The sequence below is a fragment of the Diadema antillarum genome, unplaced genomic scaffold, assembly GCF_040938485.1.
Source record: "Diadema antillarum isolate AM-2024a unplaced genomic scaffold, OU_Dant_1.0 seq00000822_RagTag, whole genome shotgun sequence".
Classification (NCBI taxonomy): domain Eukaryota; kingdom Metazoa; phylum Echinodermata; class Echinoidea; order Diadematoida; family Diadematidae; genus Diadema; species Diadema antillarum.
In genome coordinates, this window is record NW_027271699.1 from 1,230,951 (window position 1) to 1,251,434 (window position 20,484).

Sequence of the window (20,484 nt, forward strand, 5' to 3'; positions counted from 1 at the left end):
ATCTAGGCGCCATTTTGTGATTTTCGGACCATGTTACATGATCGATCATAACTTCATAACTAAAGGTCATTTCTGTATCATTTTCGTTGGACATAAAGTTCAGGTCACGCTCTATCTTACTTTTTAATGCTAATTACCCAGGACATCATTACGCGCGCATTAGCGCGCGTCAAAGTTTTTAAATGCTTAAAACGACTTCCCAATGGGAAATCTCGAAGTTTCAGACAATTTTAAGCGTTCCGCGCGTTCGCGTCCGTCCGCGCATTTCCGCGCGCAGTGCGCGTAAGCAACATGAAAATGCACATTTTTTGACAGATTTGGATTCCTGATACATTAAGTAACAATATCCATTGATTTCCGATCAATTTCGACCTATAACAAAGGAATGCGCTGGCGTCAAAGTTGAAATTTCGTGTGCGCGTCTATGTGGAAATATAGCGAAAAACATGTCTTTGTTTATTTCGCCATAGCTCTTTAAAACGTCAGGTGACCCAATGTTTTTATTGCATATTACAAAAGCATATGAATTGAAAATAACGTTTCAAGTATCAATATTTCCCTAAATACATTATGACGTCATCATATCATCTGAAATCAAAAAAGTGGAATTAATTTTTTTGAGGTACTGTTTCTGACATTCATTTGCTCGTATCTCTGTTGTTTAAGCTCAATATTATCCCAAATTCAGATATGTTGTACTTTGAACATTTGCCTTTTAAGTCCAAGTCATGGTTTTGAATTTTGATGACGTCATCATAACTTAAATTGTGATTAAAGGTAAAGATGCAAAATCGGACAAGTTTACGTGTTATGTCTATGGGAGGTGATTTTTTTTAAACCATGCATTGACTTGACAACGTTTAAGCACCTTTATCTCAGCTGATTTTGCTTCATTTCCTCTGAAACTTAAGTATGATGTAGGTGAGACAATAAGCTTCAGTAATCATGCATTTTATTTTTTGAAATCTCATCATCAGGTTGACAATTTGCAGTTTAAAACTGAAAATGAGAATGGAATGTGGACAAAACGATTCCCGATTCAGCTTTCACATACATAAGTTTACGTTCCTCATATTTTCTCGCCGAGACGTATGGCCGAGTGGTTAAAGGCGACGTCTCAGAGACGTGAGGTTGCGGGTTCGAACCCCACAAGATCACGAAACAAAATACTTAGCTATTTTACTTTTTTTCTTCAATTTTGTATTACATATTCGTCCATGTAGAAATCACGTTCGTATATAAACGCACCTATACACACACACAGACACACAGACACACACCATATCCCTCTTTTTTGTGTTGGAGACCACATTGCTTCGACTGCTGCAAAATTTTGCAGGCTCACTTTGTCTAACCGATCATAGTATGTAATGACGACGACGGAGGTGTTGTACTTTGAACATTTGTCTTTCAAGACCATGTCATTGTTTTGTACTTTGATGACGTCATCACACTGAAAATTGTGATTAAAGGCAAGGTATCAAAACCAGCCGATTATAGGCTTTATGTCTACGGCGCGTATTTTTCCCAAGTTGCCAGAAATGGCATAGCGACATCAGTTGTTACAAGGCCGCATTTCCGTCTAGCAATGCAATACATGTTCACGCGGCCACGATTGTTGAGTGGGCATTGACTTTTTCCCCCTGTAATATCCATACATTTCTTTTTTGCCTTACCATTTCCGGGGATGTCCCGTGGCCGAGTGGTTAGAGAAACGGTTTTGCATGCACGCTCAATATAACTTCAAGGTGCCTATATCACATTCTTTTCTTTGTCGATCACAGATGACCGACACCTGATGACCCCAAGCGTATCACCTAACTCGTCAGCGTGACGAGTTTCATATCTCGTTTTTTATTCTTCTTTCTTTCTGCCACATTTTGTGTCGTCAATATCTCAACAATGACATTACGGAATAACATAACATTTTCAGTCAATATGTGTCATAACAATATCTAGCCACAATAAGGTTTTCATGACAGTAACATATCTATGACGTCATCTAGGCGCCATTTTGTGATTTTCGGACCTTGTCACATGATCGATCATAACTTCATAACTAGATATCATTTCTGTATCATTTTCGGTGGACATAAAGTTCAGGTCACGCTCTATCTTACATTTTAACGCTAGTTACCCAGGTCATCATTACGCGCGCGTTTGCGCGCGTCAAAATTTTAAAAGGCTCAAAACGACTTCCCAATGGGAAATCTCGAAGTTTCAGACAATTTTAAGCGTTTCAAACATTTTCTCGCGTGCGCGTCCGTCCGCGCAATTTCGCGCGCAGAGGGCGTAACTAACATGAAAATGCAATTTTTTTGACCGATTTGGATTTCTGATACTTTGAGTAACAATATTCATTGATTTCCGATCGATTTTGACCTACAACAAAGGAATGCACTGGCGTCAAAGTTGAAATTCCGCGCGCGCGTCTTTCTGCAAATATAGTGAAAAAACATGTCTTTGTTTATTTCGCCATAGCTCTTTAAATCGTCCATTGACCCTATATTTCTCTTGCATATTACAAAAGCATATGAATTGGAAATAACGTTTCAAGTACCGATATTGCCAGGAAAACTCATGACGTCATCATATCATCATCTGAAATCAAAAAAGTGGAATTAATTTTTTTGAGGTACTGTTTCTGACATTCATTTGCTCGTATCTCTATTGTTTAAGCTTAATATTACCCCAAATTCAGATATGTCTTGCTTTGAACATTTGCCTTTCAAGTCCATGTCATGGTTTTAAAGTTTGATGACGTCATCATACTTTAAATTGTGATTAAAAGTAAAGACACAAAATCGGACAAGTTTACGTGTTATGTCTATGGGAGGTGATTTTTTTAAAAACCATGCATTGACTTGACAACGTTTAAGCACCTTTATCTCAGCTGATTTTGCTCCATTTCCTCTGAAACTTTAGTATGTTGTAGCTGAGACAATAAGCTGCAGTAATCATGCATTTTATTCTTTGAAATCTTCTCATCAGATTGACAATTTTGCAGTTTAAAACTGAAAATGAAAATGGAATGTGGACAAAACGATTCCTCATGTATCTTTCACATACATAAGTTTACTTTCCCCATATTTTCTCGTCGAGACGTATGGCCGAGTGGATAAAGGCGACGTCTCAGAGACTTGAGGTTGCGGGTTCGAACCCCACAAGATCACGAAACAAAATACTTAGCTATTTTACTTTTTTTTCTTCAATTTTGTATTACATATTCGTCCATGTAGAAATCACGTTCGTATATAAACGCACCTATACACACACACAGACACACACACACGCCATATCCCTCTTTTTTGTGTGTTGGAGACCACATTGCTTCGAGTGCAGCAAAATTTTCCAGGTTGACTTTGTCAAACCGATCATAGTATGTAATGACGACGACTGAGGTGTTGTACTTTGAACAATTGTCTTTCAAGATGATGTCATTGTTTTGTAATTTGATGACGTCATTACACTGAAAATTGTGATTAAAGGCAAGGTATCAAAACCAGCCGATTATAGGTTTGATGTCTGCGGGACGTATTTTTCCCCAAGTTGCCAGAAATGGCATAGCGACCTCAGTCGTTATAAGGCCGCTTTTCCGTCTAGCAATGCAATAGATGTTCACACGGCCACGTTAGTTGAGTGGGCATTGACTTTCCCCCTGTTACATCTATACATTGTTGTTGGTTTTTTTTTGTCTTACCATTTCCGTGGATGACCCGTGGCCGAGTGGTTACAGAAACGGTTTCGCATGCACGCTCAATATAACTTCAAGGTGCCTATATCACATTCTTTTCTTGTCCATCACAGATGACCGTCATCTGATGACCACAAGCGTATCACCTAACTCGTCCTCAATGTGACGAGTTTTCATGTCTCGTTTTTTATTCTTCTTTCTTTCTGCCACATTTTGTGTCGTCAATATCTCAACAATGACATTACGGAATGACATGACATTTTCAGTCAACATGTCTCATAACAATATCTGGGCACAATAAGGTTTTCATGATAGTAACATATCTATGACGTCATCTAGGCGCCATTTTGTGATTTTCGGACCTTGTCACATGATCGATCATAACTTCATAACTAGATATCATTTCTGTATCATTTTCGGTGGACATAAAGTTCAGGTCAGGCTCTATCTTACTTTTTAACGCTAGTTACCAAGGTCATCATTACGCGCGCGTACGCGCGCGTCAAAATTTTAAAAGGCTCAAAACGACTTCCCAATGGGAAATCTCGAAGTTTCAGACAATTTTAAGCGTTTCAAACATTTTCTCGCGTGCGCGTCCGTCCGCGCAATTTCGCGCGCAGAGGGCGTAACCAACATGAAAGTGCAATTTTTTTGACTGATTTGGATTTCTGATACTTTGAGTAACAATATCCATTGATTTCCGATCGATTTTGACCTATAACAAAGGAATGCACTGGCGTCAAAGTTGAAATTCCGCGCGCGCGTCTTTCTGCAAATATAGTGAAAAAACATGTTTTTGTTTATGTCGCCATAGCTCTTTAAAACGTCCAGTGACCCTATATTTCTATTGCATATTACAAAAGCATATGAATTGGAAATAACGTTTCAAGTACCAATATTGCCAGGAAAACTCATGACGTCATCATATCATCATCTGAAATCAAAAAAGTGGAATTAATTTTTTTGAGGTACTGTTTCTGACATTCATTTACTCGTATCTCTATTGTTTAAGCTTAATATTACCCCAAATTCAGATGTTTTACTTTGAACATTTGCCTTTCAAGTCCATGTCATGGTTTTGAAATTTGATGACGTCATCATACTTTAAATTGTGATTACAAGTAAAGACACAAAATCGGACAAGTTTACGTGTTATGTCTATGGGAGGTGATTTTTTTTAAACCATGCATTGACTTGACAACGTTTAAGCACCTTTATCTCAGCTGATTTTGCTCCATTTCCTCTGAAACTTAAGTATGTTGTAGCTCAGACAATAAGCTGCAGTCATCATGTATTTTATATTTTCAAATCTCCTCATTAGGTCGACAATTTTGTAGTTAAAAACTGAAAATGAGAATGCAATCTGTACGGAACGATTCCCGATTATTCTTTGCAACTGGATATTGGTCGAATCCACGCGGCCACTTGTGGGAAGTTGAATAGCGCCATCACAAGTCAACGCTATCACGACAGCATTATCATACATTTAAGTTTCTCATTCGATCTTCAGGACAGCCGTATGGCGTAATCGCTTAGCGCGCTGGGTGTTCATAACGCCATACCGGAAGGAGAGAAGTTCGACTCCCGCAGGGCTTTTCCCGTTCTTTCTTTTTCTTTTTTTTTCGGCAGTTCAGCCTTACTCCGATGTCATTTATCATATTATTTTATCAAGTGTACGTAACCCGTGAACACGGGTGCTCTATTTCCCTTGTTTTGTATTGGAGTTTGGAGATTGGGTTTGCTTCATTAATTTTGTCACACTTAATGTTGTAAATTGCCCCTTGTTACAGTGTCCCGCTTGCCACCTTTCGTTTGCTCTTTCCTTTTCTCTTCATTGGTTATTGTTATACTGTAACAGGATAGGTAGGAACATGTACGTTTGAATAACTTGCAGGAATGGGATCTGAATTGATTAACTCTAGTCCAGGTGTATGGCGTCTCGCTCATCTCTTTGAAATTCCAGGTTGTTATTGTTTGACCTAATAACTGAGTTGTAGACAGGTTTTATGTTGCTATAGAGGTATCTTGTGCCACATGAGTGGAAGGCATCACTGTTTAGTGGTAGTAATGAACTTTTTCATGTTGTATATGGTATAAAGATATAAATTTCACATCCAATCTTCGGGACAGCCGTTTGGCTTTATAGTCACTTGGCGCGCTGCATGGTCATTACACACCACCTTAGGACGAGATGTTTGAGACCCGGAGGACGCTATTATTTTTTTTCTCTCTCTCTTTCTTTGTTTTTCTTTTGGCAGTTCAGCTTCATTCCGATGTCATTACCCCACGACACACAGTCACTCAAGTTCCCCCTTTTTTTGTCGGAGGCTGGAGGTTGGATTTGCTTCATTTATCATACGTAATGTTGTAAATTGCCCTTGGTATACAGTGCCCCGCTTGCCACCTTTCGTTTTCTCTTTCCTTTTCTCTACGTTTGTTCCTGTTACACTGCACAAGACAGGTCGGAAAATGATTTACATAACACAACCGGAGCAGGAATGGCAACTGAATAAATTAACTCTAGGCCAGGTGTATGGCGTCTCGCTCGTCGCTTTGAAATTCCAGGTTGTTATTGTTTGACCCAATAACGGAATTGTAGACAGGTTTTATGTTGCTATAGAGGTATCTTGTGCCACATGAGTAGAAGGCATCACTGTTTAGTAGTAGTAATGAACTTTTTCATGTCCCTCCTTGTCAATTATAGTGTGTTCAAAGGGGTTGTGTGTCTATCTGCCAAAGAAAAGGAAAACCTTATTTTCGTCATGGCTATTTCTCTATACGTAACCGTAGGTGATGAGTGTTGTTGGTATCTGAGCAGTGAATAACACAGCATCAGGCTAAAATCCCCCTTAGTTATACGCGCTAAGCGTTCAATTTGATATATCTTTATTTATGTAGTCAATCACTGCTAATGGAGTTACAGAATTATGTTATGACACCTTTCACTGAAAGTTTGTAAAGCAAAGTTTATGGACAAGGCAAGCAATTGTACATGAATAATACCAATGATTTCAGAGGGAAATTATGGTATACCTAAATGTAAGGGTATCATTGCTTTGGAATTGCTGAGACAATATCTTGGCACCAGGGCTTCCACCTTTAATAACTGATCCCTTTGAAGATGTGTCGCTCACGGGTGATCGTCATGATTCATCTTTCACGTAGAAGCTTTCGTTCCACACTCTTAGTTCGAGAAGACTTACCATCATACTTTAGATTGTGATTAAAGGTAAAGACTCAAAATCAGACAAGTTGACGTGTTATGTCTATGGGAGGTGTTTTTTTTTAAACCATGCATTGACTTGACAACGTTTAAGCACCTTTATTTCAGCTGATTTTGCTTCATTTCCTCTGAAACCTAAGTATGTGGTAGCTCAGACAATAAGCTGCAGTAACCATGCATTTTATTTTTTTTCAAATCTCCTCATCAGGTTGATGATTTTGCAGCTAAAAACTGAAAATGAGAAAGGAATGTGGACCAAACGATTCCTGAATCATCTTTCACATATAAGCTTACGTTCCTCATATTTTCTCGTCAAGACGTACATGGCCGAGAGGATAAAGGTGACGTCACAAGAGACGTGAGGTTGCACACGTACGGGTTCGAACCCCATAAGAGCACGAAGCAAAATACTTACATCTTTTGCTTTGTTTTTTTCTTTTATGGAGTATTCACCTTCGTCCATGTAGAAATCACGTTTTCATGTAAACGTACAGGCACACACACACACACACACAGACAGACACACACAATATCCCTTTGTTTTGTGTTGGAGACCACATTGCTTTGACTGGCAACTTGGACTTGAAATTACAAATGTTAAAGTGAAGATTACTCTTAAAAGACCGCATGGCCATGTTTGATTTTCTTTTACAATATAAAGACCTATTGGTAAATATTCATTCACATATCCTTTCCAATCAAATTACTTGGACACGCCGACACCACACGAAATTTTCAATTGGTTGCATGACAGAAACAATTTCATCTGAATTATGTAGGACTGTATAAAGAATTGGACTTCACGAATATTTCTCAATATTACTTCAAGTCGCTACTTAACATTATTTTCGTTGTCGATCACTGAAAATGAGAATGGAATCTGGTCGAAACGATTCCCGATTTATCTTTGTAACTGTATATTGATCGAATCCACGCGGCCACTCGTGGGAAGTTGAATAGCGCTATCAGTCACTTGACGTATATCGCCAAAAAACTGAATATCAATGTAAATTTGTGTTGTGTATAGCATACATAGATAGATTTAAGTTTCGCACAAGATCTTCGGATCTTCCGTGTGGCAGAATCGCTTAGCACGCTGCGTGTTTATAATGCCCGAAAGGAAGGAGGGAAGTTAATCGAGTCCCGCAGGACTTTTTCCTTTTATTTCTTTTTTTCTTTTTTTCTGCAGTTCAGCTTCACTCTGATGTCATGAACACAGTTACTCTATTTCCCTTGTTTTGTATTGGAGTTTGGAGGTTGGGTTTGCTTCTTTAATTTTGTCACACGTAATGTTGTAAATTGCCCCTTGAGACAGTACCCCGCTTGCCACCATTCGTTTTCTCTTTCCTTTTCTCTTCATTTGTTCTTGTTATACTGTAGCAGGATATTTAGGAACGTGTACGTTTACATAACTAACAGGAATGGGAACTGAATTAATTAACTCTAGTCCACGTGCATGCGTCTCACTAATCTCTTTGGAATTCCAGGTTGTTATTGTTTGACCAAATAACGGAGTTAAAGACAGGCAGGGAAGGAAGTGACTTGATATTGCTTCATAATGAGGAATTTCGGGCAACACCTTTCCAAGTGTAGTGATTATGACGGGGTTCTCTGTCGTTTATTTTCGTCATGGCTGTTTCACTAGTTTAGCCATAGGTGATATGTTGTTGGCATCTGGGAGAATAGAACAGATCAGTACCAAACTGGAATAGCCCTATAAGCAATGTGGTAAGCGTTCAATTTTTTGCATTATCTTTCTTCTTTAAAGTCAATCACTACTGATCGTAATACACAATAATATGACACGTTCCACTGGTAGTTTAGGAAAAGGGAGTTAATGCACGATGCAATGATAAATGTGCTACCATTGATTTTAGAGACGTTATTGTGGTGTGGTACTGGTGATGGTAAGGGAACCATAGATTGCTTTTAAAGTAATGAGACAATGGACCTTTGCATCAAGACCGTATTCCCATCTAGAATATAATGCGGCGTGCGGCGTTTTTTAAAATCCTGACGTGGACATTTTCTTTTTCTTGTTTTTAATTTACGAATGTTATATCTAAATTTGTTTCTTTCCCCTAACATTTTTTTTTTGTTGAATATAAAGTTGGACGTTCCTTGACCGAGTCGAAGAGCAGCGATTTAGTTACAGTTTCAATGCATCTTGTTTACCATCTTCTCTGACATTAAATTGATGGTTTTTATATTTGACATTTTCTGTCTATTTGCCTGTTTATGCTCATAAAACACTGCTATAACAACTAATACCTTTGCTTCACTTATCACACGCAATGATATGGATTGCAGTTGTGCATGCAGTTTTACTTCTGCCACCTCTCGTTTTTCTCTCCCCTTTTCCCTCACTTTGGTTTTGTTATACAGCAGATGGGAATGATTACACTAACATAACCCAACTTGAAGTAGGAATGAGAACTGAATAAATTAACTCTAGGCCAGGTGAATATAGCGTCTCACTCATCTCTTTGGAATTTCAAGTTGTCATTGTTCGACCAACGGAGTTGAAGACAGGCTTTATGTTGCTATAGAGGTATCTCGCGGCACATGAATGGAATGCATACGCTGTTTAGTATTAGTAATGAATTTTTTCATGTCCATCCCTGCCAATAAAAGTGAAGTGTGTTTGACGGGGTTCTGTGTCATTCTGCCTATGAGAAAGCAAAGTTTTATTTTCGCCATGGTTGTTTCTCTATGCGTGGCCGTGGGTGATGGGTGTTGTTGGCATCTGGGCAGTAAAGAACCGAGTATCATGCTATAATACCCCCCCCCCCCTTAGGTTCTAAGCGTTCAATACGGTGATATATCTCTCTTCTTTATCATGTCAATCACTGCTGATGGAATTACAGAGTTATGTTATGACACGTTTCACTCAAAGCTTAAAAAACAAAGTTTATGCACGATACAAGTAATGGTGCATGAGTCCTATAGGCCATTGATTTTAGATGAGAAATTATGATATGCCTATAGTAGGGGTGTCATTGATTAGGAATTAATGACACGATTAAGCACTCCTTCCACTTTTAACTCTCCCCTTTGAATGTGTGTCGATCACGTGAGATCGTCATAAATTATCATTCACGTATAAGCTTACGTTCAAAGTGTACTCTTAGCTGGAGGAGACCTATAGTTACATGGTTAAAGGCGATGTCTCTTTCGCTGGAGCCGTACGTTTGGCCCGTTTTTCTTTTGCCCTTTTCTCTTTAATTGAGGTATCACTTTCGTCCAGGATAAATCACATTCTCATGTAAACAGACTCACTTGCTCTATATCCCTTGTTTTGTATCGGAGGCTTCATTGGTTTTACTGCTGGTAAATCTCACAGGCTTGAATATAGCTGTAAGAGCTCTCTGAACTGATCATTATGATAGCAAGATTAGAGGGAGTCATATTGGTTATGTAAATAATGGTCAAAGGTCATGTTTTAAAAGGCCACTGTTAAAGCCAGGATGGTTATAAACACTTAATTGTCATGTTTTATTTGTACGTGCCGAGGATCCCTTGGACCCTGTTTACAGTGTGAGGCTCGGCCGCGGCTCGGCGCGCCGAGCCCACCTTCATTTCGGTGTAAACGCGCAAAAGGCCAAATGCGGGGCCAAATTTGGCCTCGCATTAGGCCACGCTCTGGAGGTGGTCTCGGCCGCGGCCGAGCCGCGGTCGCGCCCGGCCTTTTTCTCAGTGTAAACGCAAACTGGGCTAAATGCGCGGCCAACTCTAGTCTGGCTTCCAAACCCTCGCCTGTACTATTTCGCTATTCAAGATATTAACCACTTCAACGTCGAAAACTAGTATAGTTTAAGGTGGTTTTGTCCTGCAAAGGATTTTCTCCTTCGGCAAAGGCCTTTGCCCGAACGGCGACTTCGTCGCCACGGAATTCAGTTGGCAAAGGATCTGAAAACCAGACAATACCAAATTGCGTTTGTTTACAAGTAGAGCGCCACTACAACAAAATATTGAAAGGTTTGAATCAAAAGCGCGGCCGAGTCCGGCAGTGTAAACGGACTAAATTGCGGGGCTCGGCCTCGCAATTGAGGTTGGCCGCGGCCGCGGCTCGGCCGCGGCTCCGCCCAGCCCCGCACCGTTAACGGGGTCTAAGTTTATGCACTGTACGTACTCAAAAAGTCCGTAAATCAACTTAGTCGCACACGCACAGAATTTCCACCTAGTTTGTGTGACAGAAAAACAAATGTGATCTGAATAATGTAGGCCCAAAAAAGTTCAACTAAGTATCTCATTATAACTTCCAGGTGCTATATTGCATTCTTTTCTTTGTCGATCACGGATAACCGATATCTGATGACCCCAAGCGTATCACCTAACTCGTCTTTAAAGTGACGAGTTTCATGTCTCGTTTTTATTCTTCTTTCTTTCTGCCACATTTTGTGTCGTCAATATCTCAACAATGACATTACGGAATAACATGACATTTTCAGTCAACATGTCTCATGACAAAATCTAGCCACAATAAGGTTTTCATGACAGTAACATATCTATGACGTCATCTAGGCGCCATTTTGTGATTTTCGGACCTTGTCACATGATCGATCATAACTTCATAACTGGATATCATTTCTGTATCATTTTCGGTGGACATAAAGTTCAGGTCACGCTCTATCTTACTTTTTAACGCTAGTTACCCAGGTCTTCATTACGCGCGCGTTTGCGCGCGTCAAAATTTTAAAAGGCTCAAAACGACTTCCCAATGGGAAATCTCGAAGTTTCAGACAATTTTAAGCGTTTCAAACATTTTCTCGCGTGCGCGTCCGTCCGCGCAATTTCGCGCGCAGAGGGCGTAAGCAACATGAAAATGCATTTTTTTTTTGACTGATTTGGATTCCTGATACTTTGAGTAACAATATCCATTGATTTCCGATCGATGTTGACCTATAACAAAGAAATGCACTGGCGTCAAAGTTGAAATTCCGCGCGCGCGTCTTTCTGCAAATATAGTGAAAAAACATGTCTTTGTTTATTTCGGCATAGCTCTTTAAATCGTCCATTGACCCTATATTTCTATTGCATATTACAAAAGCATATGAATTGTAAATAACATTCCAAGTATCAATATTGCCAGGAAAACTCGATGACGTGATCATATCGTCATTTTAAATAAAAAAGTGGAATTGATTTTTTTGAGGTACTGTTTCTGACATTCATTTGCTCGTATCTCTGTTGTTTAAGCTCAATATTATCCCAAATTCGGATATGTTGTAATTTGAACATTTGCCTTTCAAGTCCATGTCATGGTTTTGGAATTTGATGACGTCATCATACTTCAAATTGTGATTACATGTAAAGACTCAAAATCGGACAAGTTTACGTGTAATGTCTATGGGAGGTGATTTTCTCTTAAACCATACATTGACTTGACAACATTTAAGCACCTTTATCTCAGCTGATTTTGCTCCATTTCCTCTGAAACTTAAGTATGTTGTAGCTCAGACAATAAGCTGCAGTAATCATGCATTTTATATTTTCAAATCTCCTCATTAGGTCGACAATTTTGTAGTTAAAAACTGAAAATGAGAATGCAATCTGTACGGAACGATTCCCGATTGTTCTTCGCAACTGTATATTGGTCGAATCCACGCGGCCACTTGTGGGAAGTTGAATAGCGCCATCTCAGTCAGCACTGTGACGATAGTTTTATCATACATTTAAGTTTCGCATAGGATCTTCAGGACAGCCGTGTGGCGTAATCGCTTAGCGCGCTGGGTGTTCATAACGCCATACCGGAAGGCGAGAAGTTCGACTCCCGCAGGACTTTTCTCTTTCTTTCTTTTTCTTTTTTTTATCGGCAGTTCAGCTTCACTCCGATGTCATTTATCGTATTATTTTATCAAGTATACGTAACCCGTGAACACGGCTGCTCTATTTCCCTTGTTTTTTATTGGAGTTTGGAGATTGGGTTTGCTTCATTAATTTTGTCACACTTAATGTTGTAAATTGCCCCTTGTTACAGTGTCCCGCTTGCCACCTTTCGTTTGCTCTTTCCTTTTCTCTTCATTGGTTCTTGTTATATTGTAACAGGATAGGTAGGAACATGTACGTTTAGATAACTTGCAGGAAGGGGAGCTGAATTGATTAACTCTAGTCCAGGTGTATGGCGTCTCGCTCATCTCTTTGAAATTCCAGGTTGTTATTGTTTGACCCAATAACGGAGTTGTAGACAGGTTTTATGTTGCTATAGAAGTATCTTGTGCCACATGAGTGGAAGGCATCACTGTTTAGTAGTAGTAATGAACTTTTTCATGTTGTATATATTATTATGGTATAAAGATATAAATTTCACATCCAATCTTCGGGACAGCCGTGTGGCTTTATAGTCGCTTAGCGCGCTGCATGGTCATTATGCACTACCTTAGGACGAGATGTTCGGGACCCGCAGGACGCTATTATTTTTTTTCTCTCCCTCTCTTTCTTTGTTTTTCTTTTGGCAGTTCAGCTTCATTCCGATGTCATTACCCCACGACACACAGACACTCAAGTTCCCCCCTTTTTTTTGTCGGAGGCTGGAGGTTGAATTTGCTAAATTTATCATACGTAATGTTGTAAATTGCCCTTGGTATACAGTGCCCCGCTTGCCACCTTTCGTTTTCTCTTTCCTTTTCTCTACGTTTGTTCCTGTTACACTGCACAAGACAGGTCGGAAAATAATTTACATAACTCAACTGGAGCAGGAATGGCAACTGAATGAATTAACTCTAGGCCAGGTGTATGGCGTCTCGCTCGTCTCTTTGAAATTCCAGGTTGTTATTGTTTGACCCAATAACGGAATTGTAGACAGGTTTTATGTTGCTATAGAGGTATCTTGTGCCACATGAGTAGAAGGCATCACTGTTTAGTAGTAGTAATGAACTTTTTCATGTCCCTCCATGTCAATTATAGTGTGTTCAAAGGGGTTGTGTGTCTATCTGCCAAAGAAAAGGAAAACCTTATTTTCGTCATGGCTATTTCTCTATACGTAACCGTAGGTGATGAGTGTTGTTGGTATCTGAGCAGTGAATAACACAGCATCAGGCTAAAATCCCCCTTAGTTATACGCGCTAAGCGTTCAATTTGATATATCTTTATTTATGTAGTTAATCACTGCTAATGGAGTTACAGAATTATGTTATGACACGTTTCACTGAAAGTTTGTAAAGCAAAGTTTATGGACAAGGCAAGCAATTGTACATGAATAATACCAATGATTTCAGAGGGAAATTATGGTATACCTAAATGTAAGGGTATCATTGCTTTGGAATTGCTGAGACAATATCTTGGCACGAGGGCTTCCACCTGTAATAACTGATCCCTTTGAAGATGTGTCAGTCACGGTTGATCGTCATGATTCATCTTTCACGTAGAAGCTTCCGTTCCACACTCTTAGTTCGAGAAGACTTACCATCATACTTCAAATTGTGATTAAAGGTAAAGACTCAAAATCAGACAAGTTGACGTGTTATGTCTATGGAAGGTGATTGTTTTTTTAAACCATGCATTGACTTGACAACGTTTAAGCACATTTATCTCAGCTGATTTTGCTCCATTTCCTCTGAAACTTAAGTATGTGGTAGCTCAGACAATAAGCTGCAGTAATCATGCATTTTATTTTTTTCAAATCTCCTCATCAGGTTGATAATTTTGCAGCTAAAAACTGAAAATGAGAATGGAATGTGGACCAAACGATTCCTGAATCATCTTTCACATATAAGCTTACGTTCCTCATATTTTCTCGTCAAGACGTACATGGCCGAGAGGATAAAGGCGACGTCACAAAAGACGTGAGGTTGCACACGTACGGGTTCGAACCCCATGAGAGCACGAAACAAAATATCTTTTGCTTTTTTTGTTTTATGGAGTATTCACCTTCGTCCATGTAGAAATCACGTTTTCATGTAAACGTACACACACACAGGCACACACAGGCACACACACACACACACACACACACACACAATATCCCTACTGAATATCAATGTAAATTTGTGTTGTGTATAGCATACATAGATAGATTTAAGTTTCGCACAAGATCTTCGGATCTTCCGTGTGGCAGAATCGCTTAGCACGCTGCGTGTTTATAATGCCCTACCGGAAGGAGAGAAGTTAATCGAGTCCCGCAGGACTTTTTCCTTTTATTTCTTTTTTCTTTTTTCTGCAGTTCAGCTTCACTCTGATGTCATGAACAAAGCTACTCTATTTCCCTTGTTTTGTATTGGAGTTTGGAGGTTGGGTTTGCTTCATTAATTTTGTCACACGTAATGTTGTAAATTGCCCCTTGAAACAGTACCCCGCTTGCCACCATTCGTTTTCTCTTTCCCTTTCTCTTCATAGTGTTCTTGTTATACTGTAGCAGGATATTTAGGAACGTGTACGTTTACATAACTAACAGGAATGGGAACTGAATTAATTAACTCTAGTCCAGGTGCATGGCGTCTCGCTTATCTCTTTGGAATTCCAGGTTGTTATTGTTTGACCAAATAACGGAGTTAAAGACAGGCAGGGAAGGAAGTGACTTGATATTGCTTCATAATGAGGAATTTCGGGCAACACCTTTCCAAGTGTAGTGATTATGACGGGGTTCTCTGTCGTTTATTTTTGTCATGGCTGTTTCACTAGTTAGCCATAGGTGATATATGTTGCTGGCATCTGGGAGAATAGAACAGATCAGTACCAAACTGGAATAGCCCTATAAGCAATGTGGTAAGCGTTCAATTTTTTGCATTATCTTTCTTCTTTAAAGTCAATTACTACTCATCGAAATACACAATGATTATAATATGGCACGTTCCACTGGTAGTTTAGGAAAAGGGAGTTAATGCACGATGCAATGATAAATGTGCTACCATTGATTTTAGAGACGTCATTGTGGTGTCGTACTGGTGATGGTAAGGGAACCATAGATTGCTTTTAAAGTAATCTATTGGACAATCATTGGACCTTTGCATCAAGACCGTATTCCCATCTAGAATATAATGCATGTTCCTGCGGCGTTTTTTTTTTTTTAAATCCTGACGTGGACATTTCCTTTTTCTTGTTTTTAATTTAAGAATGTTATATCTAAATTTGTTTCTTTCCCCTAACATTTTTTTGTTGTTGTTGAATATAAAGTTGGACATTCCGTGACCGAGTAGAAGAGCAGCGATTTAGTTACAGTTTCAATGCATCTTGTTTACCATCTTCTCTGACATTAAATTGATGGTTTTTATATTTGACATTGTCTGTCTATTTGCCTGTTTATGCTCATAAAACACTGCTATAACAACTAATACATTTGCTTCACTTGTCACATGCAATGATATGGATTGCAGTTGTGCATGCAGTTTTCCTTTTGCCACCTCTCGTTTTTCTCTCCCCTTTTCCCTCACATTGGTTTTGTTATACTGCAGATGGGAATGATTACAATAACATAACCCAACTTGAAGTAGGAATGAGAACTGAATAAATTAACTCTAGGCCAGGTGTATACAGCGTCTCGCTCATCTCTTTGAAATTTCAGGTTGTCATTGTTCGACCAACGGAGTTGAAGACAGGCTTTATGTTGCTATAGAGGTATCTCGCGCCACATGAATAGAATGCATACGCTGTTTAGTATTAGTAATGAACTTTTTCATGTCCATCCCTGCCAATAAAAGTGTGTTTGATGGGATTCTGTGTCATTCTGCCTACGAGAAAGCAAAGTTTTATTTTCACCATGGCTGTTTCTCTATTCGTAGCCGTGGGTGATGGGTGTTGTTGGCATCTGGGCAGTAAAGAACCGAGTATCATGCTATAATACCCCCCCCCCCCCCGTTAGGTTCTAAGCGTTCAATACGGTGATATATCTTTCTTCTTTATTATATCAATCACTGTTGATGGAATTACAGAATTATATTATGACACGTTTCACTCAAAGCTTAAAAAACAAAGTTTATGCACGATACAAGTAATGGTGCATGAGTCCTATAGGCCATTGATTTTAGATGAGAAATTATGATATGCCTATAGTAGCGGTGTCATTGATTAGGAATTAATGACACGATTAAGCACTCTTTCCACTTCTAACTGTCCCCTTTGAATGTGTGTCGATCACGTGAGATTGTCATAAATTATCATTCACGTGAGATCGTCATAAATTATCATTCACGTATACGCTTACGTTCAAAGTGTACTCTTAGTTGGAGGAGACCTATAGTTACATGGTTAAAGGTGATGTCTCTTTCGCTAGAGCCGTACGTTTGGCCCGTTTTTCTTTTGCCCTTTTCTCTTTAATTGAGGTATCACTTTCGTCCAGGATAAATCACATTCTCATGTAAACAGACTCACTTGCTCTATATCCTTTGTTTTGTATCGGAGGCTTCATTGGTTTTACTGCTGGTAAATCTCACAAGCTTGTATATAGCTGTAAGAGCTCTCTGAACTGATCATTGTTATAGCGAGATTAGAGGGAGTCATATTGGTTATGTAAATAATGGTCAAAGGTCATGTTTTAAAAGGCCACTGTTAAAGCCAGGATGGTTATAAACACTTAATTGTCATGTTTTATTTGTACGTGCCGAGGATCACTTGGACCCCGTTTACAGTGCGAGGCTCGGCCTCGGCTGGGCCGCGCCGAGCCCACCTTCATTTCGGTGTAAACGCGCAAAAGGCCAAATGCGGGGCCAAAATTGGCCTCGCATTAGGCCACGCTCTGGAGGTGGTCTCGGTCGCGGCCGAGCCGCGGTCGCGCCCGGCCTTTTTCTCAGTGTAAACGCAAACTGGGCTAAATGCGCGGCCAATTTTAGTCTGGCTTCCAAACCCTCGCCTGTACTATTTCGCTATTCAGGATATTAACCACTTCAACGTCGAAAACTAGTATAGTTTAAGGTGGTTTTGTCCTGCAAAGGATTTTCTCCTTCGGCAAAGGCCTTTGCCCGAACGGCGACTTCGTCGCCACGGAATTCAGTTGGCAAAGGATCTGAAAACCAGACAATACCAAATTGCGTTTGTTTACAAGTAGAGCGCCACTACGACAAAATATTGAAAGGCTTGAATCAAAAGCGCGGCCGAGCCTGGCAGTGTAAACGGACTAAATTGCGGGGCTCGGACTCGCAATTGAGGTTGGCCTTGGCCGCAGCTCGGCCGCGGCTCGGCCCAGCCCCGCACCGTAAACGGGGTCTAAGTTTATGCACTGTACGTACTCAAAAAGTCCGTAAATCGACTTAGTCGCACACGCACAGAATTTCCACTTAGTTTGTGTGACAGAAAAACAAATGTGATCTGAATAATGTAGGCCCAAGAAAGTTCAACTAAGTATTTCATTATAATTTCAAGGTGCTATATTACATTCTTTTTTTTTTGTCGATCACGGATGACCGACATCTGATGACCCCAAGCGTATCACCTAACTCGTCTTCAGTGTGACGAGTTTCATATCTCGTGTAACTTGTGTCTGGTCATTCAAATAACTTCTAAACCTTTTAAATGGAAGACCTCTAATACCATAACTATCAAGCTTTTGAATCAATATCTTGATCACACTATCCTTTTACGCAAATTACATTGTTGTGGCGTTCGTGGCATTCCACTGGAATGGTTTGAAGATTATTTATCAAATAGACAACAATACGTATACTATGAATCGGTAAACTCTGAAGTTTTACCCATACATTGTGGCGTCCCACAAGGATCCATATTGGGACCACTACTATTTCTAGTGTATATAAATGATATTACAAATTCCTCTAAGTTACTGCAATATATTCTGTTCGCCGATGACACCAATGTATTTTGTTCCAATTCTGACTTTCAGTCGCTTTTAAGAACTCTTAATACTGAATTGCCGAAATTATCTACATGGTTTAAGAGCAATAGATTGTCACTCAACTTAAAAAAGACAAATCTTATTTATTTTCATAATAAGAAGCATAAAAATGAAATGCGCCAATTGAATATAATGGTGGATGGTAATATTATTGGAGCAAAAAGAAAGTGTCAAATTCCTTGGAATATATATCAGTGAAAATATGAAATGGAATGCTCATGTGCAATACATCTCAGATAAAGTGTCTCGTAATGTTGGTATACTCTGTAAGCTTAGGTATTATGTCCCAAAGAATATTCTATTTATGCTTTATAATTCGTTGATATTGTCGAATATCTCATATTGTAACATTGTTTGGGCAACTGCGAAAAGTCACATTGACAGTATATTGCTCCTACAAAAGAAAGCTATACGTATATGTACCAATTCAGGTCATTGGGACCACTCAGATCCTTTGTTCGTAGAATTAAAAACACTAAAGGTAAATGATATTAATTTTTTGCAAAATTCACTGTTTATGTTTCGTATGTATAATGGTCAGTTGCCATCTTCTTTCTTCTCATTATTTCAGCTAAACAAGGATATACATTCTTATCCCACAAGGCAATCAGATAAATTTCATCTACAAAATCCTAAAACCGTGATGACTCTGAAATCTATCAGACACACTGGACCTGATATTTGGAACTCTCTTCCTTCAGAAATTCGAATTTTAAAGTCTATGTATTCTTTCAAGAAAGCTGTAAAGACAATACTGCTCTCTGGATATCAGTGATCTTATAATGTCATTGCAATTGTATTGTATGTGAAATTCCCTCGTTGAATTATCGCCGTTCAGAATTCATTGCGTAATGTTATGTAACCGACCATGACCTGTAACTGTTCACCTGTACCTCGGTGAGAAAATACTTTGCCATGCTTTACTATTCAGCGATCCAGGTGATCTCACTTTGTGTATTAGCGAAAGCAGACACTGAGACCTCTCCTCTCTCCTTTCTCCTATCCTATCTCTATGCAAGTCATCCCTCCCCTTATTTTCCTATATGTTATGTATCATGTACGAGGGCTGCATGCAAATCAAGCAATGCTTAAGCTGTAGCCCTTCTGCGTTATTCATTGCATCACTGATAATTATGTTCTGTTGTACATTGTAAAGGCAATGAAGAAACTGTATTGCTGTACATTCTAAAGGTAATGAAGAAACTTACCTTGTTAGCAATTAATGTTTATGTATATCCATTTGTATGTATGGTACCATCAATGTATATGATATATGTGTATGTATCTGCATGAGCAATGATATAATGCAGGAACCAATCAAATCAAATCAAATCAAATCAAATATTTCATGACTTATTAAGTCAACAGTTTTGACAAATCAAGAAAAATAAAAATAAAATGCAAATTATCATTTAATGCAGTAAGACTGGTATCCTGCAGATCTACAAGAGCCATTTCAGTTGAAAAAATAGTGCGAAATCCATTTTGAGAATTGTATAAAATATTGTTCTGTAAGAAAATACGTACAAACGGTTATATACAAAAACAAATTGTCAAGGATTTTTGAAAAACAATTGATATTGGTCGATAATTTCTAATGAAATGCTTATCTTACTTTTAAGATACTGGAATAACTGCAGCAACTTTGAATTCTGCTGGGACAACTCGTTATTAGTGACAGATTAAATATGTGAGTTAAAGGCTCCAACAATAAATATATTACTTTCTTAATCAAAATATCGATACATTATCGATTCCTGTACTTACGGAATTTTTCATCCCTTT